We start from the raw sequence: 22500 nt of genomic DNA, 5'->3' as shown, positions 1-22500 counted from the left end.
TTTACACAATGGAGTACTACTCAGCTATTAAAAACAATGAATCTATGAAATTCTTAGTGAAATGGATGGATCTGGAGAATATTATCCTGAGTGAGGTAACCCAATCACAAAAGAACACACATGGTATGTACTCTCTGATAAGTGGCTATTAGCCCAGAAGCTCGGAATACCTAAAATATAATCCACAAACCACAAGAAACTCAAAGGAAGACCAAAGTGTGTATATTTCATTCCTTCTTAGAAGAGGGAACAAAATACCCATGGAAGGAGTTGCAGAGACAAACTATGGAGCAGAGACTGAAGGAAGGACAATCCATACATAGACTGTTCCACCTGGAAATCCTTCCCATATTAAATCACCAAACCCAGACACCATTGTGGATGCCAGCAAGTGCTGGCTGACAGGAGCCTGATATAGTTGTCTCCTGAAAGGCTCTCCCAGTGCCTGACTAAGATAGAAGCAGAGACTCACAGCCATTCATTGGACTGAGCACAGGGTACCAATTGAAGGAGCTAGAGAGAGGACTGAAGGAGCTGAAGGAGTTTTCAGCCCCATACGATGAACAACAATATGAAATAAGTAGTACCCTCAGAGCTTCCAGGGACTAAACCACCAACCAAAGAGTACGCATGGTGGGACTCATGGCTCCAACAGCATATGTAGCAGAGGATGGGAGGAGAGGCCTTTGGTCCTGTGAAGGTTCGATGCCCCAGTATAGGGGAATTCCAGGGCCAGGAAGAGGATGGGTTGGTGAGCATAGGGAGGAGGGGAGGAACAGGTTTTTTTTTTTTTTTCCAAAGGGAAACTGGGAAAGGAGATATCATTTGAAATATAAAATAAAATAACTAATTAAAAGAAAAAAGAAAGAAAAAGAAAATCTTTCATGTTCATCCAGTGTCTTTGAAATCAATTATGCTTTCATCAGCATCTTTCAGCTAAGTATCAGAGAAACAATTACAACAAGTCCTCTATAATGGTGCCTGAAAGTGTAATAGGGCCATAGATAAGGTCTTAAACAGAGCAACTACTAGCATTCCGGCAGCCTAGACACAGGTACCAGTGTTGTCAGTCAGAGTCATCCATCAGTCCGGCTAATAGAACAACTCCAACAGACTGGCTTCATAATGAAATGTGAGTTTAGTTCTTATTTTATTCTACTCAATTAAAGAATCACTGAGAAACCTGCCCTGAATTTTCAACACATGTTTCCAATTAGTGCTGCAGAGCAGGCCCCTGACTTGATAAAAACATTGACCTGTACCTTCAGTGCCTGTACAATGTACTCTTTCATTTTACAAGGTGAACAAAATGCAGCTTTAAATACCTTTTTCAAATGTTAACAAAAACTCAGAGGTATAAGCTTCGGGAAAGGTGAAGAGAGGGAAGACCATGTTGTTTGAATTGTCTGCAAGAGATTTCTAGAACCATTTGTGCACAGAGGGGTTTATTTGCCCAAGTCTGCACTGAGCACTTGCAAGCTTGTTTGCAAAAAAGCCTTACGGCTCCTGGGAATTGCACTCTAAGGCCATTAGATGGGAACTTAGTTACCTCAGGAAATACAACTTACTGTATAGTAAATTTGTTTCAGACAGCCAATCTGCTCAAAAGCCAACAGAACTCCCATTCAAAAAAATTGTTTCAGAACCTGCCATAAACTGAAGAGATACTTGCCTGCACCGGGGCTCTTCTGAGTGATTGCTGGAAGCTCAGTTGATTTTAAGTAGCAAAATAACGTCAGTGTCCAAGAATCTGGACATGCTGATGTAGGCATGCTTAATTTAGGTCATCAGACCCTACTTTCTGTGAAAATAAAGGAAAACTGTGAGAGGAAAATGTAAGATAATTAACATGGTTTATGACTCTATGCATTTTGTGTCCCCTCCACAGATCTAGGAACACTAGCATGACTTTCCACTCTCGGTCATGAGAAAGCATGATGTCTTCAGAAAGCCCAGATACTAACCCTCTATGTGATTAGTTCCTGCATAAAGCATGAGCAAAACTCTCAGTGTCTAGCTTTTATATTTCAGCTCTGTGCTGTGAGACACAGACTAAAGAAGTATGCCCATCAAGAGCAAAAGTCTCTGCCCTCTAGACATACCACCAATTGCATAATTCTGAAATGCAGTTACTTAATGCAAGGCAAAACCAAAATCCTGTGCAGATAAAACTGACTTAGTCATTTTTTTTCTAATTTCAACCAGAGAAAAGGTCTTTGAGATGTACTTTCTGGAGACTTAAGTGTCAACAATTGCCGATGTCCCGTTTTAGGTCTCAGAACTACACAGCAGTTCTCCACTTCTACAGTGAGGGTACCACATAGCCAGAAGGCCAGCAGACCTGTCTTCCATCTCTGTTGTCTTCTTCCAATCACCCCTTCTATTAAGCATCTCAAGTATATTCTCAAAAAGTACCTGGAGGGAAGTATACTGTTTTCCATGGTTCTCTTCTTTCCTCCACAAACTCTTATTGGAGTCACTTCTGTAAAGTCATTAATGAATAACCATCTTACTTCCCATGTTCTGGTGAAATTCATGGCAATGAGGCAATCATTTGTACTATGGCACAAACAAGTTCTTCGTGTCACCAAGATATTCACATTGCTAAAATCAGTGGACATTCCAAAGTCTCATCATAGTCATACTACAACATTGATAATTAAAACACATTTACTAACCTTCATAATACCCCACTTTAGATCTTTTTTATTTCATTCTAAGTTTGCTAATGCCTATGAAAGGCTCTCCAGTCTGACGGTCTTGTCTTTTGTACGTTGTCTCTTATTGGGGACTAAATTGTGTTCCACCTAACATTTATGTGCTGAAGCATCTCCCCACACTGTGGCAGTAAGGTCTTCAGTGAGATAACTAGTGTAGATATAGAAAGTTATGAGAATAGAGTTCCTGAATTTTGCACCCTCATAAGAAGCAAACAGTGTAATAAGGATGTAAGCACGCAGCTCTGTAACTGTGGCATTTGGAAGGCAAAGTTAGCAAGACGGTAGCAAGTTTGAGGATAGTCAAGGTTAACATTTTGTCTCAAGGGAAGAAAAACCTTTCAAACATCTTTATGAACCAGTCTTTCCATTCTATATGCAACAATTCAATTTCCCTAGTCCTCTTTGATTTGTTGGGGTTTTTTTCCTTACAATCTATACTTTCCAACAGAATACACCCAGAATCTTCATGTTTTACTAATTTCACAGCGATGTGAAGCCTGCATCCCCCTCACTTGAATGATGGCAGGAACATCCCCATTGGTCTTGAAACTCGACACATAGTCACAATTGAAATGTCATACTGCAACATTTCTCTCCTTATGGTGCCTTTAGCATTCAAATTCCAGGCTCAGTCCTTGCTGTGGCTTACAAAGACATGGGAATAACCAGCTTGTCCACCACACTGACTTCATCTCCATCTTGTTTATGTGCCAGTTCCTCTGTGCCCACTCTCTGCTCCAAGCATACTCAAGCAATTAAGGTGCCTGCTGTGTGCTGTACCTCTTAGAAGGAATGCAGGAATGTTCCTTCCCTTAAATTACTATCTAGTTTTTGAATTTTTTGTTTTGCTTTGTTTCTGTACAATTTCACAGTTCATGCCATCTGAGGAATTTCCTAGCCACCCTGTGTAAAATGTCCCTCCTCTCTGCCTATAACAAAGCTAGTCTCAGACCCCTGATTAGTAATGTTTTTCATTCCAGGTATCTGAACCTGGCATTCTAAATGGCATGTTTCCTTATTTTTTAACCATCTTTTCCCACTACACTATAATGTAGTCAGAACAGAGATTTAGTGTGGTCCATTCTCCCTATAACCTCTGTCTAGTGCAATGTACAATAGTTGATCAGTGAATATTTTAATTATTTCAATGTGTCATTACAATTATACAAAAGCATTAATACATAAAAAGGTATGTGATGTGATTTATTAATTTGCCTCAATGACATTTTTCTAGAATAAACCATTTACTCTCTAACAAATCAGACTTGAAAGACTGAGTGTGAGCACATCTTATGTATAAGCCCCAGCAGTGCAAGGCTAAGGTTGAAAGTTTCAAAACAAACACTTCCCCCTTCAGCCCATGTGAATGGTAGGTTCTTCCCTCTGTTATCCTGTCCTGGTCATTGTTTATCATTTCAACTAAGCCATCTGGTTGGTGTCTTATGTTTCTGTCCCTCTCTTGGCTTTCTTCTCTGTCATCTTAGGTTGTGTGGTTTTTGAGTTGTTCCACCCAAACAAAAGTTTATGCCCCAAATGCCCACACTATGAACAAAGCCCAGTTGGGATAAGGATGTTTTTAAGTTCTCATCTATTCTCCAATAATCTCTATACTGCTAAGTCCACTGGACATCCACGGTCTTCATCATATTTATACTGTAGTGGTGAGGGTGTGGAAACCCAAAAGGTTAGAAATAATGCAAAAACAAGGTACCACAAGCTGAGGAAGTGACCATAGCCAGACTTCAGGAGAATCAACAGGAAACAGGTGGGGTTTTTTTTGACAAGATATGTATGTGTGTATACATACATATATATGAAAGCATATTGATATGATGTCCGTCAATGGAGTATCCTCTAACATGCCTGCCTCCTCTCTGCAGAGATGAGAAAATAGCGTCTCTTTTCCTAAAGCTTATCTTCTGGGTCCACCTCTGGATAATCCTGTCCATGTCTCTTTTTCTGTACTATTCCTGAAAGAAAAGGCAAATAGTAAATTGAATTTTGGAAAGACACTTTTAAGTTCATTGCTGTTAAGCTATACTGTCTTCTCATTTGAACATTTTGGCAGTTCTGAATTGATCTAACCCACGGTTTACTGACATAATCTAGCAGGATTATTTAAGTTGACCATGTATTTGGAGGGCCAAGAGTAAGCAGCTTAGCATCCCCATGCTGTACGTCAGAGGTGCACAGGGGTGTCTTGATTTAAAAGTTTCACATAGTTTTAAAAGTGTGGCTGTTAGCCCCTGTGTGTAAGCTCCTCATGGAACTTCAATATACAAAACAACAGCCAAGGATGGCTGGGGTAGGATGCCCCAGTTCTTCTTCGTTTGGGAACAAAATCTGGAAGGCATTGGTGTGATTATTATGAAAGCATACCCTAGAGCCAAACTCAGTTCAAAACTCAATTCTGGTTGACCCTAGGAAAATGCATTTTACTTCCAAACTCGAGCTTCGTCATCTATAAAATGCAGCCCATAATTCCAGGTGGTTCTGAGGACTGGGTGAATTGGCCTGAGCAGTGATTGTCCTTGTGCCTCTGTTAAGGATCTCTGCTGGCACTTTTGTCTGAGTACACTACTGCCCTGGGGGAAGCACGGATGTAGTGGAATGCCCGGGGCAGCAGCCTGGTGCTGGTGACTAACCCCATCCCTGAGGATAGTGGAACAATCACTTTTTTTGTAAGCAGAGTTAAGTCCCTCCCTGTGTGACTAACCAATGACTAACACAGAGAAGGGAGTTGGCCACCGTCTTAGAAGACACAATTGGGAAGTTGACCATTCTGTATTTACAGAAATTTCGCCATAGATGACCTCTGACCCTTGTAGATGCTACAGTATTTCATAGACTGGCAGGAATTTACTAATTTTCAGGAAACAAATGTCAACCCATAAGATACAACTAAATGTAATTTCCTAAAAAATAGTCCTAAATTGGCAAAGTAAAATTCATTTCCATAATGGTGTGGAAACAGCCTTTTCATAAGGCAGGTTGTAGTTCCATATGTTGATAATATGTTGGCAAGCGCAGAGATGTGGGACTTGGTAAATGATGGGGAGTAAGAATGTGAACTGAAAGCTCATATTCATAACACACAAAAATGGTCCATTTTCTTTTTGAATTTATCTCTCTAGAAGAACTGTGAAACTTTTCCCTGAGCAGTATCAGAAATGTCACTTAAAGTGGTCAAGTATGTAGCAATGTACGGGACTTCTTGAAAGTGCCTTAAATGTGGTTCTGTCTTAAAAAAAAAAAAAACTTTTGTAACCTATTGCTTCATATAGTCCTCAAAGCAATGATCTTGCAAAAATGAAACTTGTGCTGCAAGCTGTATGTGGGCCATAAAATACAAAAGGAGGAGAAAACCAATGAAAATTGAAAAGCTATTAGTTTTCTTTCCTTATCTTTCATATGTGAGTGTTTACTACTTTAAAATTTTTTCTGCTTACAGATCTCAGACCTTGTTATGTGCACAGCCTTTGGCAGAATCCTGAGAACGTAAAGGCCCATAACTTTTGCATCAAACTGGTGTAAGGCTTCTTTTACTCCACCATGCTTTCCTTAGTCCCTTTGATGACTGATATCACTCTTAAACATGATGATAAGAACACATAGTAAAGAAGGGGCAGGGTGAAAAACACCACTTTTGGGTAAAGTGGCAATGTGTTGTGTTGTTTAACTTCAATCAGTGTTGTGACAAGAAAAAAAAAGAACACAAAGGTATGTGGCTTCAAGTACTATATGTGTGTTTCTTTTTTAAAGTTTGCTTATTTAATATATTCGTGCTTTACATTTGTTTATTCTTTTGTAAGGCCAAGGTTCAAATCTAGGATCAAATTTATGTACGCAAGTTCTCTACCAATGAAGAAATATGTGTAGCCATAATGATGTAAGGATATGATTTTTGTCTCAGAATCCTTGTATCAAATATAAAGAGCCAGGAAACCAGATCTGTGGTTTCTATCTATTGAGAAAAAGGAGGTTTCCCCTGAACCATCATGTTCCCAAGTCCCATGTCTTATATTGTAGACCACGCAGGCATAATCTCTGATAAAGTTCCTAGTACACAAAATCCCTATTATTTCTTTCTTCTGCTACCTGTTTGTGGACAACCAATACCTTTCCAGGTGCCTGCTGCCTCTCTAGTATCTTTGCTTTTGGAAAACACCAGTAACCTAAAAGTGAAGCCACAATCCTTTCCACTGTTAGGGACACCACATTCCTACTTGAGTATGTTCCAGTGGTCTGAATGGCACCACCATATCGGCAGCTGCCCTAGTTATAAACTACTAAGACCAGTCAATCTACAAAGCATTTTATTTCTTCCCATACGGCATTAATTCAATTCTCTCTCTCCCTCTGTTCCCCTTCTCCTCTCCTTCATTCTTTTTATTCTTTCCTTCCTCCCTCTTTTCTTTAACACTGATTTCCATGTCACCATGTCATACAACTAACCGTGTAGTTGGAAAGAGAGAACTGACTGTTGCACAGGGAAAATATCACTTCCTCATGCCTGGTGCCTGTATAACCATTACACTGCACAGAATTGATGTCATGGCCTCCTGAAGCTCTTCAGATACCTTTGCCACATTTCCAACCCTTTCTCCAACCTCAGAAATTTTAACATCTATATTCTTTATGATATTTCTGCACCATTAAACATTTAATCTCGGATTATCACACAAAGCCTGCCAGGATGTGATGTGAACTCCTTGTGGTGATACTTTTTCCATTTTCCTCTGTATCACACTCCACCAGAACTTCTCTTCCTCTCCCTCTCCCTCACTCTGTCCCTCTCTCGTGGTTCATTGTGTCTGTGAGTCTGTCTGTCTGTGTGTCTGTCTGTCTCTGTCTATTCTGCCTCTTTCTGTGTCTTTCTATTTGTCTATGTCTGTATCTGTCTGTCATCTGTTTCTCTTTGTGTGTTTGTGTCTAGGTGTCTATACGTTTGTGTGTCTGTCTGTGTGTCTGACTGTGTGTGTGTATCTAAATGTCTGTCTGTCTCTGTGTGTTCTTCTGTCTGTCTGTGTCTGTCTATTTGTATGTGCCTGCCTATCTGTATCTGTCTGTCTCTGTTTCTATGAGTCTGTGTGTCTATTTGTCTGTCTGTCTGACTGTATGTGTCTGTGTATCTATGTGTCTGTCTTTATGTGTGTCTGTGTGTCTCTGAGTCTGTCTGCATGTCTGTATTTGTGTGTGCCTGTGTCTGTCTGTCTATATATATTGTCTCTGTGTGCATGTGTCTTATCTCCCTGTCACTTTCTTTTTCTGTTTTTGTCTCTAGCTCTTTTTTTCTCTCTCTTCCCCTCCCTTCTTCCCTTCTGACATTGAACCTCTTTGCGTGAGCTCTTCTGCCTTCATTGTCCTTTTCACTACACTATCCTGCTCTCTGGATGATTCACATTCATCTGACAAGTGTCTCTAACGAAGTGTCACCTTTTCCAGGAAGTTTCCCTAGACACTTCTAATCTTAAGAAGGTATTGCTTGTAAGTCCTCTCTCAAATTGTGTTTCATCAACCATGGTGCTTACTCTACTGCAGCCTCATGTTTACTTTTCTATTTTCTCAGACTTGTAGCTCAAGAGCTCAATCTTTCTTTTTCTGTGTTCTATCCTGCACATGAACAAATCTTCCTGAATAAAGGAACAAAGGAAACAGTCCGAGGAGAACATTTAAAGAAGATCAATATATACACACTACTGTAACAGTCAGTGAAGGAGAAGTAATGGGTTAACCACAGACCCAGATACTACATAACTTGTCTTTGTGGTAAGAACTTTTCAGTGACATAGTGGTATAATGAGAATTTTGTAAATTTTGGTTTATTTAAAAAGTACACAGAAATGTTATAAGAAATTTTTTCTTTTTGAATCTCAGGTATGGAGTATGGGCCTGCCTCATGCTCTAGCGAGGGTGTAATTTTGCCAGCTCCAGGTGGTTTCTGTGATTGTGTGACATTTGGAATTTTGGGAACTTTTCACAGGGTATATAAATGCTAGGGCCCTGAGACATTGGTAGGTTGTTGGTTGTTGATTTGTTGCTGTTGGTTCCAGTTTGTTAAGTAGTTACACACTAAGAAGAAACAAGAAGAAGAAGAAGAAGAAGAAGAAGAAGAAGAAGAAGAAGAAGAAGAAGAAGAAGAAGAAGAAATTTGATATCCTGATTGTGAAAATCAAACTTGCCCTAAGGAACTCAATGTCCCTAATCAGCAGAAAGTAGTCTAATGATAATGTTGCCCCCTTTCTGACTCCTGACTTTATTCAGGGATATTTCCTTTCATTCCTAGCTTTTTTTTTCTATTTTATCTAGTGTTTAGGGGGGTTAAAGGGTAGGAAAAGGATAGAGGAGGGTGGAAGAAAAAAGAACCCACAAAGTAGCAAAAAAACAACTACATAGTGGGACTGGAAACCAGATCAGAGTTGATTGAAACTGTTTGGGACAAAAGTGTACATAGGAAGCAAAGGAGGACAAACTTACAGGAAAGTTGTGCCATGATAAAAAGAAAGGAAAAAAAAATTATTGTTGGTGCAAAGAAGTGGAAAGACATGAATGCAGATACATACAAGAAAGACTAAAAAACAAATACATACACACACACACACAAAAAGAACCATCTAAGGCACTGTTGTTGGAATTTCCAACCCCAATAAGCCCATATAAAAACACACAATCCAGTTATTATAATTGTAAGCTATATGCCTACATTGGGCAGATCTAACACTATACTAACATATTTCCCAGCTATAAGTCTCCTTGTTACTTGAGGTTTTTCCTGGGCATCTGGTTCTGATCCATCATGGCTTTCTCCTCTTCTTCTGCCATTCTTGTCCTCCATCCTTCCTCTCTTGACCTCTTCTCTCCTCTACCTGTATGTGCTCTCAAGCATCCAGTCACAGGCCCTAGCCTTTATTGACCAGTTAAATGGGAGGAAAATTCACATGAGATCATCTGAGTACATGATGGGCTGCTTGTCAGGGGCAATCCTGCTTGAGGAAACAAAATAAACATCAAAATACAAACAATATTAGGACCATTCACAACAAGGCACTTCCGGGGGGTGGGGGATACTCTACCTAGGATTAACCAAAAAGAAGACAATAAGAATGGGTGATGTAGTAAACACAACTGGATAGGTATATACACTCACATCTTGAATCATAAGCTTTGATAAAATTAGTGGAAAGAAAGAAATTCCAGAATACTCTAGAAAGTGGGTTTACAGTGATACTTAGCTGTGCATTGTATAGCATTACTGTCTTAATTGGTAGGCTTTGGTGCTGTATTGCAACTACAGTGTATACATAGTGATGAGAAAACAAAGCTATGTGGCTTCAGGTACTATATGTGAGAATCTTTTGCCTTAATGTACTAATGAATATTTTATCAGAAAACTATAGAAAATCATGCATTAAACAAGCATATATTCACCTCCCATTTAAAGTACTACTATAAACATTTAAAGACCTGGTAGATACTAAATCAAAAATCATTTTCTTTGATGAATAAATCTTCACCCAAGGTACACTTCAATTTTTGTATGAAGAATGTTTCTGCTGTAGAGAGTCATAACTAACTTGTTGAAGTTTATACAGAAAATATTTCAGTAAACACAGCAGAGTGTGGCATTTCCAGGAGGCTGTGTGAAGGCTGAGAGGATGAAAGCCATGGAAGACTAGCAGATGTGCCCCAGGCCCTCCTCGTTGTCATCAATCATAAGCCTGTCCTGCTCCACGCTTCTCAAGCAGTAGGTCTTGGACCCCTGAGGGTAGCAGAATTTATCGTGAGTGGTCTGTAAATCCACATTCACATTCAGTCTAGGGAGACTAAATAAATAATATGTCATGCATATACATTACTATTTTTAACATGTCTATAGATGAAGTGATGAGGAGAGCACAGTTTTCCTCAGCTGAATTCAAACCAGTGGCTGGCTCTTAGGTCTTTTCAATCTACAAATGCTGAAGTACCATTTCTGGCATGATACATCCCCATAGTCAAAAACAACTGAGTAAGAATTGTCATTTAAGAAGAGCCTCTATAATATCGCCAGTAAAAGATTTAAATGCTAAGCAAAGTACTGTATTGATTTGTACTTGTTTTTATTATCTCCTTTTTATTTGGGGTATGTGTATGTACCATCACATGCATGTGAAAATTAGAGAACAGCTTGTGGCAGTCGGTTCTTCAACAATTTTCTAGGGATCTAACTCAGATCACAAGGTTTCCGTGAGTCATCTCAACAGCCTTATGTGGTGTGTGTGCGTGTGTGTGTGTGTGTGTGTGTGTGTGTGTGTGTGTGTGTGTGTGTGTGCGTGTGTGTGCTGGGGGAAGGGTGTTCTTATGTTGCCCAGGTTAGCCTAGAATTCACTTAAGCTTAAGATGACCTTGTACTTTGGTTTTTCTTGCATCTACCTCCTTAGTGGTAGAATTTTATCTGTGCACTACCATGCCGAGTTTCTGAGGTACTGGGGGTTAACAAGAGGGCAAGATATATGCTGGGCAAGCATCCTAACACCCTAAGGACATCATGAACCCATTACATCAAGTTTCTAAAGCTTTGTATGCATTATTAAAATTCTGGAAAACAGTATATTATCCTCAAGGGAAAATATGTTTTACTCAAGCTTTATTCCTGAAGAATACTTTTGTGCTAAAGCCAGTTTTACTTCATACTTAAAACATCAGCCTGACTTGAAAATGAAACCTAGCATCCAAGACCAGATCTGAAACCCGAGGAAGGGTTCGAGTCCTCGTTTGAATGCTGATAGTACTCACCAAGGCACAGAAATTGAGTTAAGGGGAGCCTCCATTACTTCTACTTGCTTTCTGCTCGGATGGAGCATTCTTTGTGTTATGTTCACTTTTCCTGTGTGTTGTGGTGTCTCGGGAACTACTCACATAAGCGGGGTAAAGATTACGTTTTGGAACGCCAGCAGAGTCATCTCAAGCACCTTACTCAATTCAGGTCAGACGTCACTGCTATCGTTTTAAAAAGCAGTGGGTGTGAAACTTGCGGTTCCTGTCTATTTGTGAGATAATCCTGGCTCTCACTTTCTCTCCATGATGCTGTTGCCAAAAAGAATAGATCCCACACCTACCTCACTCATAATGACCTCTGAAACAAGAGGAGCAAGCGTTTCTTACAGCTAACTGGAAATATTTCCCTCTAAAGACTGCAAATAGCACAGATGCCTACTCCAGTGATGGATAATCTTTGCAGTACTTTATTTTTCCCCCAGATACGGCATATTAGAGATGGCCTCCCAAGTAGGAAGAAGTGGGATAGAGTCAATACCTAACGTTTCAATTCTCCCACTTAACTTTGAATTCCCTAACTGCCCTCTTGATCTCTTTTTGGAAGCCATCTTCCTTAGAAACAACACTTGATTGTCAAAGTTGTCCATCTTAGGAACAGACAGGGGCTGGCACTGCAGGGAGGTAGTTGTCATGTACAAAAATAACCTCTTCCCAGGAGACGGTTCCCTAAAACTGCTTAAGTCAATCATGCTCATATAATACCAACATCAAAAGCTTGCTGGACCCCAGGTCCTGTATTCACAACCACTCAATTTCCTTATGAATAATCACTTGTGATGGAACACAGTATGTTTATAAAGTAGCAGACACTACTTTTTTTTATAATTTGACTTTATTAATTGCCCTCTAAATTCTTAATATATTCATATTTATTTCTTTGAGAGTAAATTTACATATATGTGTATCTGTTTGTGTGTTTACCAAATAAAACCTTGAAAAAATGTGTTTATACACCACATACATGGTTTTTAATAAAATATTTAAATTTAAATTTGATATTTCCTTTACTTACATTTCAAATGTTACCCGCCTTCCCGGTACCCCCCCCCCCAGAAAATTCTTATCCCATACCCCCTCGCCCTGCTTCTATAGGGTGTTCCCTCACCCATTCACCAGCAACTCCCGCCTCCCCACCCTCAAATTCCCCCACACTGGGGCATCCATCCAGCCTTCATAGGATCAAGGGCCTCTCCTCCCATTAATGTCTGACAAGGCCATCATCTGCTACATATGCAGCTGGAGCCATGGGTCCCTCCATTTGTACTCCTTGGTTGATGGATTGGTCCCTAGGAGCTCTGGGTGGTCTGGTTGATTGATATTGCCATTCTTCCTATGGGGTTGCAAACCCCTTGAACTCCTTTAGTCCTTTCTCTAACAGCTCCATTGGGGACCCTGTGCTCAGTTCAATGTTGTTGCGAGTATCCACCTCTGTTTTTGTCAGACTCTGGCAGAGTCTCTCAGGAGACAGCTATATGAGGTTCCTTTCAGCAAGTACTTCTTGACATCCACAACAGTGCCTGTGTTTGGTGTCTGTATATGAAATGGATCACCAGGTGGGGCACTCTTTGGATGGCCTTTCCTTCAGCCTCTGCTCTACATATTGTCTCCCTATTTGCTCACGTGAATATTTTGTTCCCCTTTCTAAGAAGGACAAAAGAACTCACACTTTGGTCTTCCTTCTTCTTGAGCTTCATGTGGTCTGTGAACTGAATGTTGGGTATTCTGAGTCTTTGGACGAATGTTCACTTATCAGTGAATGCGTACCATGTGTATTCTTTTGTGATTGGGTTACCTCCTTCAGGATGATATTTTCTAGTTCCGTCCATTCAATTGCAAATTTCATGAATCCATTGCTTTTAATAGGTGAGTAGTACTCTATTGTGTAAATGTACCACATTTTCTGTATCCATTCCTCTGTTGAAGGATATCTAGGTTCTTTCCAGCTTCTGGCTATTATAAATAAGGCTGCTAGGAACATAGTAGATCATGCATCCTTGTTATATGTTGGAGAATCTTTTGGGTATATGCCCAGGAGTGATATAGCTGAATCCTCAGGTAATACAATGTCAAATTTTCTAAGGAACTGCCAGACTGATATCCAGAGTGGTTGTACCAGCTTGAAAACACACTAACAATGGAGAGTTCCTCTATCTTCACATCCTTGCCAAGATCTGCTGCCACCTGAATTTTTGATTTTAGCCATTCTGACTGGTATAAGGTAGAATCTCAGGGTTGTTTTGATTTGCATTTCCCTGATGACTAAGGTTGTTGAACATTTCTTTAGGTACTTCTCAATCATTCAATACTCCTCAGCTGAAAATTCTTTTTTAGCTCTGTACCCCATTTTAATAGGGTTCTTTGATTCTCTGGAGTCTAAATCCTTGAGTTCTTTGTATATATTGAATATTAGCCCTCTATCGGATGTAGGATTGGTAAAGATCTTTTCCCAGTGTGTTGGTTGTCATTTTGTCTTTTGGACAATATCCTTTGCCTTACAGAAGCTTTGCGATTTTATGAGGTCCCATTTTCGTTCTTCTACATGCTGACCTCCAGTTGAAGCAGCATCATTTGTTAAAAATGCTGTCTTTTTTCCACTGTATGGTTTTATCTCCTTTGTCAAACAAAGATCAAGTGACCATAGGTGTGTGGGTTCATTGCTGGGTCTTCAGTTCTATTCCATTGATCTTCCTGCCTGTCTCTGTACCAATACCGTACAGTTTTTATCACTACAGCTCTGTATACAACTTAAGGTCCAGGATGGTGATTCCCCCAAAAGTTCTTTCATTGTTGAGAATAGTTTTCTCTATCCTCGTTTTTTTGTTATTCCAAATGGATTTGCAAATTGCTTTTTCCTACTCTATGAAGAATTGAGTTGAAATTTTGATGGGAATTGCATTGAATCTGTATATTACTTTTGGAAAGATTGCCATTTTTACCATATTAATCCAGCCAATCCATGAGCATGAGAGATTGTTCCATCTTCTGATATCTTCTTTGATTTCTTTCTTCAGAGACGTGAAGTTCTTGTCATATAGGTCTTCCTGTTTCTTGGTTAGAGTCATAACAATGTATTTTATATTATTTGTGACTATTGTGAAGGGTGTTTTTTCTCAGCCTGTTTATCCTCTGAATAAAGGAAGGATACTGATTTTTCTGAGTTAATTTTATATCCAGCCACTTTGCTGATGTTGTTTATTAGGTTTAGGAGCTCTTTGGTGGAATTACTGGGATCACTTAAGTATACTATCATATCATCTGCAAATAGTGATATTTTGACTTCGTCATTTCCAATTTGTATCCCTTCAACCTCCTTTTATTGTCTAATTGTGCTAGCTAGAACTTGAAGTAAAATATTGAATAGATAGGGAGAGTGTGGGCAGCCTTGTATAGTCCCTGATTTTAGTGGAATTGCTTTGATTTTCTCTTCAAGTTTGATGTTGGCTGCTGGTTTGCTGTATATTACTTTTACTATGTTTATGTATGGGCCTGGAATTCCTGATCTTTCCAAGACTTTTAACATGAAGGGATGGTGAATTTTGTCAAATGCTTTTTCAGCATCTAATGAAAGGATCATGTGATTTTTTTTCCTTTGAGTTTGTTTATGTAGTGAATTACTTTGATAGATTTCCTTATATTGAACCATCCCTGCATCCCTGGTATGAAGCCTAGTTGATCGTGATGAATGATCATTTGGATGTGATCTTGGATTCAGTTTTTATGAATTTTATTGAGTATTTCTGCATCTATGTTTATGAGGGAAATATGTCTGAAGATCTCTTTCTTTGTTTAGTCTTTGTGTGGTTTAGGTATAAGCTTCATAGAATGAATTGGGTAGTGTTCCTTCTGTTTCTGTTTCATGGAATAGTTTGAATAGTATTGGTATTAGGTCTTCTTTCAAGGTCTGATAAAATTCTCTGCTAAACCCATCTAGTTTGGGCTTTTTAGGTTGGGAGACTTTTAATAACTGCTTTCTTTCTTTAGGGGTTATGGGACTCTTTAGATGGTTTATCTGATTCTGATTTAACTTTGGTATCTGGTGTCTGTCTAGAAAATTATTCATTTCATCCAGATTTTCCAATTTTTTTTTGAGTATAAGCATTTGTAGTAGGATCTAGTAATATTTTGAATTTCCTCAGTTTCTGTTGTTATGTCTCCCTTTTCATTTCTGATTTTATTAATTTGGATACTGCTTCTGTACCCTCTGGTTAGTCTGGCTAAGGGTTTATCTTGTTGATTTTATATAAGAACCAGCTCCTGGTTTTGTTGATTCTTTGTATAGTTCTTTTGGTTTCTACTTGGTTGATTTCAGCCCTGAGTTTGATTATTTCCTGCTATCTACTCCTCTTGGTTGTGCTTGCTTCTTTTTATTCTAGAGTTTTCAGGTGTGCTGTTAAGCTCTTACATATTCTCTCTCCAGTTTCTTTTTGTAGGCAGTTAAAGCTATTAGTCTTTCTCTTAGCACTGCTTTCCTTGTGTACCATAAATTTAGATATGATGTGCCTTCATTTTCATTAAATTCTAAAAATTCTTTAATTTCTTTCTTTATTTCTTCCTTGACCAAGTTATCATTGAGTAGAGTGTTGTTCAGTTTCCACAGGTATGTGGGCTTTCTATTATTTTTCTTTTGTTATTGAGGAGCAACCTTAGTACATAGTGATTTGATAGTATGCATGTGATTATTTCAATATTCTTGTAAGTATGAAGTGTCCTTCCTTATCTTTTTTTTTAGTAACTTTTAGTTGAAAGTTGATATTATTCAATATTAGAATGGCTACTCCAGCTTGTTTCTTGAACCCATTTGCCTGAAAAATTGTTTTCAAGCCCTTTACTCTGAGGTAATGTCCATCTTTGTCACTGAGGTATGCTTCCTGTATGCAGCAAAATACTGGGTCCTGTTTACATATCCAGTCTGTTAGTCTATGTCTTTTTACTGGGGAATTGAGTTCATTGATGTGAAGAGATATTAAGAAAAAGTGATTGCTGCTTCCTGTTATTTCTGTTGTTAGAGGTGGAATTATAATTGTATGGCTATCTTTTTTTGGGTTTGTTGAAAGAGATTTAATTTCATGCTTTTTCTAGGGTGTAGTTTCCCTCCTTGTGCTGGAGTTTTCTATCTAGTATCAATTGTAGGGCAGGATTTGTGAAAAGATATTGTGTAAATTTGGCTTTGTCATGGAATATCTTGGTTTCTCCATCTATGGTAATTGAGAGTTTTGCTGGGTATAGTAGCCTGGGCTTTCATTTGTATTCACTTAGTGTCTCTATGACATATGCCCAGAATCTCCTAGCTTTCATAGTCTCTGGTAAGAAGACTATGTAATGGTGTAATTCTGATAGGTCTGCCTTTATATTTTACTTGACCTTTTTCCCTTAGTGCTTTTAATATTCTTTATTTATTTAGTGCCTTTGGTGTTTTGATTATTATGTGACAAGAAGAATTTCTTTTCTAGTCAAGTTTATTTAGAGTTCTGTAGACTTCTTGTGTGTTCATGGGCATCACTTTCTTTAGGTTATGGAAATTTTCTTCTATAATTTTGTTGAAGATATTTACTTGGCCTTTAAGTTCAGAATCTTCACTCTCATCTACACCTATTATCATTAGTTTTAAGCTTCTCATTGAGTCCTGTATTTCTTGGATGTTTAGTATAAGGAGTTTTTTGCTTTTTGCATTTTCTTTAACTGTTTTGTCAATATTTTCTATGGTATCTTCTGCACCTGGGATTCTCTCTTCTATCTCTTTTATTCTGTTGGTGATGCTTGCATCTATGACTCATGATCTCTTTCCAAGGTTTTCTATCTCTATGGTCTCCCTTTGTGATTTCTTTTTTGTTTCTATTTCTGTTTTTAGATCCTGGATGGTTTTGTTCAAATCCTTCACTTGTTTACCTGTGTTCTCCTGTATTTTTTTATGGAAGTTATTTATACCCTTCTTAAAGTCCTCTATCATCATGATGAGAATCTTGCTTCTCTGGTGTGGTGTTGTATCCAGACTTGCTATGGTAGGAGAACTGGGTTTTGGTGATGCCCAATAACCTTGGTTTCTGTTGCTTACACTTGCCTCTATCTTCTTATCTCTAGTGCTATCTGTCCTCACTGTATCTGACTGGATCATGTCCCTCCTGTGATCCTGGTTGTGTCAGAACTCCTCAGAGTCCAGCTGTCTCTGTGATCCAGTGATTCTGGGTTCCTGAGATCCTGGGTGTGTCAAAGCTCCTGGTAGTCAAGCCGTGTCTGGGATCCTGAGACCTCGGTGTGACCAAGCTCCTTAAATTATTTTTTAATTTAATTTATTCTAATTTAAATTTAAATATTTAATGAATAAGAAATTTATAAAATATTATTAAAATATATATGGTTATAGTTGTGTTCAGTTTTGTACTTAAAACATGATTAGCAGTTCCCTTGCCACTCATTATCTTCCTAAGTGCTACTCAAATTCATACAAAGAAAATATAAGAAGAGATATATTACCCCTTTTCAGTTTCTGAGCATCCCACCATAGCTTCTGTTGCAGCTGAAAAAGATTGATAGACACGTGTCCACAAATAAAAAACACTTCATACTATAAATAATGGCAAGGTAGAAATGTTCTCTGGTATGAGGGATTAAATTGATGACTCACTAGTTAAGAGCAATGACTGTGCTTCCAGATGATTCCAGCTCAGTTGAAATGTCCATAGTGTGGCTAACAACCATTCTACTTTCAAGAGATCCAATGCCCTGTTCTGGTATCCATATTAATACTGTGTATTTGATATGTACAAAAGGGGAACATGTTCATATGAATAAAATGAAATGAACATTTAGAATTGCTCTCCTGTATGGATTCATTCAGTTGTGTTTTTAAACAAAATAGAAAGCAGAGGAGCCAATCACTTCAGACCATGGTATTACACTTGGATTGTTCCTGGTGGGCATTTCATACACAATAACCAAGGGCATTGTAAAGGAACCTGACTTTTCATAATTAAAGTTACAGCATGTGGGAAAAGTTTTAGTCATTCCAAATGTTTCCAAGTCTTCTTTTTTACTAAGAGACCAAGACAATTCAACTTAAATCCCTTCAGACATAAATTAAAGCAAATAATTAGAGGATTTTTGTGTAGTTCTTGTGACGGTGAAGTGTTACTATTTTCTAAAATAATTTGTGAGTTTTACCTTGATTCTGAGGGCTTAAGTTGATAACTAATAAAATTAGAAATGATGTGTGTAGAAATAAGGCAAATAAAGTAGCGGAACTCCAGGGGTATTTTTTGGTATATCTATTGGCCTAATGTACTCATTGCTTTGGCTCTTAATTTCATATTACAAATGGTCTTCAATAAGATATTCATTAGATAAATTGCAGTGTCAATGAGTTCTCCCTTCTTCATTTTTTGAAGCTGTGCAAACCACTTCTCCTAATTGTTCTAACTGGAGTTCTCTGTCAGTTGAGTGTCCTTTGTCTCCACTTGACTGTGATTTAGGGCTGAGTAGCCACCAAAAGTACACATCACTCGTGAAGATCCCAACTTGGCAAAATTATTGGGCTCCACCCCAACAAGTCACCAAAACATCTGAGTTTAGTCAGAACACTAATTTGTCACCCTATAAAACTAAGAACCCCTTTCTGTTCTACAGTAACTTTCTTCATAGACCACAGGGAAAATGAGTGATGTGAATAAATTCATTGATGATAAAGCTATGATCTGTGACTCTTTCACTTTTTCCATCTCCTTGAATAATGGGAGAAAGGGAAGAAAGATAAGTTAGAACAGAGGGTGGGGAGGAAAAGAGAGAGATTTTTACTCTTTAAATCAACACAAAATAAAATAATATTGTTGTGATAAAAGATCATGCAGCCTAATAGAGGCTTTTTGTGAACATAAGGACTAGCTACATTGATTTCCTGAAGAAGCTAACTCTCCTAGTCATATGCTTTGCTCAGCAAGGGATGGATAATTCAAGACCCATTTATCTTCATTTTCAAGATAAAAAAAAGTTGATTTTGAATAATGGAAAGAATGCACATTAGAACAAAGCAATAGGATGATGAAAAAGTACACCATCTCTGCAGGTAGAAGAAGCTGGGGGTCAAAGAGGACATCCTGAGTGTGTAGATTACCAGTGTTAATTAATGAAATTACAAAGACCAAAAGCATGATTGCAAAGTTACCATAAAATGCGATAAACCATGGCCAAGCAAGACTTCAAATCAATAAATCGATGCAATTTCTGTAAGGGATGCAACTAAAACTTTGTTCCATACAGTTGAGAAAAGGCAACATGTCACTTTTAGAAATCCATTCTATTCTGTACTTTTACTCTGCTTTTCATTCTCTATATGGAAATCCATGTAAGACACAACTTTTTCTAATTGTTTATTAATCTTGAAAGCAGAGGTAGGTGATTGTGATTCAGTCTTTTGTGAGGCATACTGTTTTCTGAGTAATGCTTTGAAAATTTAGATCTCAGTAATGACTTTCTTTTTCTGGGAAGAACTTTACTTTTATGGAGAACCAGAAAAATTCTTCCTCTTTAGACTTTAGAGCAGCCACCAGGAAAGCAGATTTTTGTGTCTCTCCTAGTGTTGGGAATCTGAACTCTTGAGTAACTGACTAGACATTTTGAACCCAAACTTACTCATGTGCTATTGGCTTTCTGTCCTCATAAATTATTTCCAGCTGTTAGAAAGAAAAGTGAGATGTCCTGAATCAAGAGAACATACATGTATTTTAATTCATATTCCCATGTAAAAATTAGATACACTGATGATACCAGTATCATACACTGAGCTATGCAGATGTCAGATATGGACACCATCTGCTGTTAGTGGAAATTAAATGTGATACAAAGGTTCTGCCAATATACACCCAAATCCACAAAACATACTTTTTTTCAATTTACATTGACAGATTAGCCATATACATTGATCTTCCATTTCTTCCAAGAACCCATTAAACTAAAAGTATAGATATGTAGAATATTCCTTATGTCTGTGTCTTTCAGAATACAGTAAGAAAAATCAAGTCCAATAACTGTATAGAAAAATTCAACATGTGTCTTCACTTGCCAAAGTATGACATGATGTAAAAAATCATATAAGTAAGCAATGCTTAATGCTATTAACACCACTATGGCTGGAGGACAAGATATTGTTGGCTGATCCTAGAATCAAACACTACTAGGCAAGAATTGGAATCACAAGTTAGGGGCTGTGTGTGTTCAGAAATTATTGAGTTAGTCAAAATAAAAGAAGGGCTGGAATTTTAGAGATGTTTCCCAAGGCAGAAGCATGTGGAGATATGCTTACCTTCTCTCTTTTCCATTCTTGCCAGTATCTCTCTGGTACTTATTAATAGTTGAGCTTAGACGACTGCTGGCCTGCAGTTAGTAACAAAATATTGGCAGAGTCAGTTCCTTGTGACAGAGAGCAACATAGGTGGGAGACAGAAAATTAGAAACAAGAGCACAAAGGAAAACGCCCAACAGATGAGGCAACTCCTATGTATTCAGGAAGATTAAATTTCTAATTAATCCTTGGAATATAAGTGTAGGAAGGATCATTTAACACAAAAAGAATGAGGAATCAGACATGCTCCACTATGTTCATTGCAGCCTTATTTATAATAGTCAGAATCTGGAAACAACCCTGATGCCCATCAACAGAGGAATGGATACAGAAAATGTGGTATATTTACACAATGGAGTACTACTCACCTATTAAGAACAATGACTTCATGAAATTCAGAGGCAAATGGATGGAACTAGAAAATATGATCCTGAGTGAGGTAACCCAGTCACAGAAGAACACACATGGTATGTACTCACTGGTAAGTGGATATTAGGCAAAAAGCTCGAAATACCCACAATACAACTCACAGACCATATAAAGTTCAAGAAGAAGGAAGACCAAAGTGTGAATGTTTCATTCCTACTTAGAAGGGGAAACAAAATAATCATGGAAGGTAGAGGGAGGGAGGGACCTGGGAGGGAAAGAGGAGGGGGAGGAAATAAAGGGGGGCAGGATCAGGTATGGGAGGAGATGGGGGAAAAATATAGAGAGTCAAGAAATTGAATGAAGGTGTGTAGCAGTCGGGGATAGGAAACTGGGGGTAGCCACTAGAAAGTTCCAGATGCCAGGAAAGTAAGAAGCTCCCAGGACCCAATGGGGATGACAGTAGCTGAAATGCCCAACAGAGGGAATGGAGAACCTGTAGAGACCATATGCAGAAGTTAGGGATGGACCTCGGTTGAGGGATGGAGCTACCCACCCATCTCAAAACTATTAACACCCACCCATCTCAAAATTATTCCTGTCTAAAGGAAATGCAGGGATAAAGAGTAGAACAGAGACTGAAAGAAAGACCAATGAGAGACTGCTCCACCTAAGGATTCATTCCATCTGCAGACACCAAACCCAGACACTATTGCAGATGCCAAGAAGTACTTCCTGACAAGAAACTGGTATGACTGTCCCCTGAGAAGCTCTGACAGAGCCTGACTAATACAGATTTGGATGCTCATACCCAACCATGTGACTGAGCATGGGGACCCCAATGGAGGAGTTAGGGAAAGGACTGAAGGAGCTGAAGGGGTCTGCTACCCCATAGAAAGAACAAGAATATCATCCAACTAGACCCTTCCAGAGATCCTAGGGACTAAACCACCAACCATAGAGTACATATGGAGGGACTCATAGCTCCAGCTGCAAATGTAGCAGAGGATGGCCTTATCTAGCATCAATGAGAGGGGAGTTCCTTGGTCCTGTGGAGAATCAAGCCCCCAGAATAGGGGAATTCTAGATTAGTGAGGCCCAAGTGGGTGGGTGGGTAGGTCGGTGGGGGAGTTCCCTCATAGAAGCAGGGGTAAGGAGGGATGGGATAGAGGGTTTGAGGAAGGGAAACCAGGAAGGTGTATAATATTAGAAATGTAAATAAATAAAATAACACATACATTTAACACACACACACATATGTATATA

General features: G+C 38.6%; 1 protein-coding gene and 1 non-coding gene across 2 annotated transcripts in view; both read left to right on the top strand.

Moving 5' to 3' along the window:
* Xrcc4 (X-ray repair cross complementing 4) overlaps nucleotides 1-6200 on the top strand; it is a 248473-nt gene extending 242273 nt beyond the window's left edge. The window contains exon 9 of the transcript XR_004115888.1: nucleotides 6172-6200. The gene's annotated coding sequence lies outside the window, so the exon portion shown is untranslated. The remainder of the gene's footprint in view (nucleotides 1-6171) is intronic.
* Nucleotides 6201-6285: 85 nt separating this feature from the next.
* On the top strand, nucleotides 6286-6422 carry LOC116083986. The gene has a single exon (XR_004115968.1). It is a non-coding gene; the product is annotated as a small nucleolar RNA SNORA21 (small nucleolar RNA).
* The last annotated feature ends 16078 nt before the right edge of the window (nucleotides 6423-22500 follow it).

Source organism: Mastomys coucha, unplaced genomic scaffold (genome assembly GCF_008632895.1).
Source record: "Mastomys coucha isolate ucsf_1 unplaced genomic scaffold, UCSF_Mcou_1 pScaffold8, whole genome shotgun sequence".
Taxonomy (NCBI): Eukaryota; Metazoa; Chordata; class Mammalia; order Rodentia; family Muridae; genus Mastomys; species Mastomys coucha.
The sequence above is the reverse complement of the archived record's forward strand: the minus strand, read 5'-3'. Positions and strand labels throughout refer to the sequence as shown.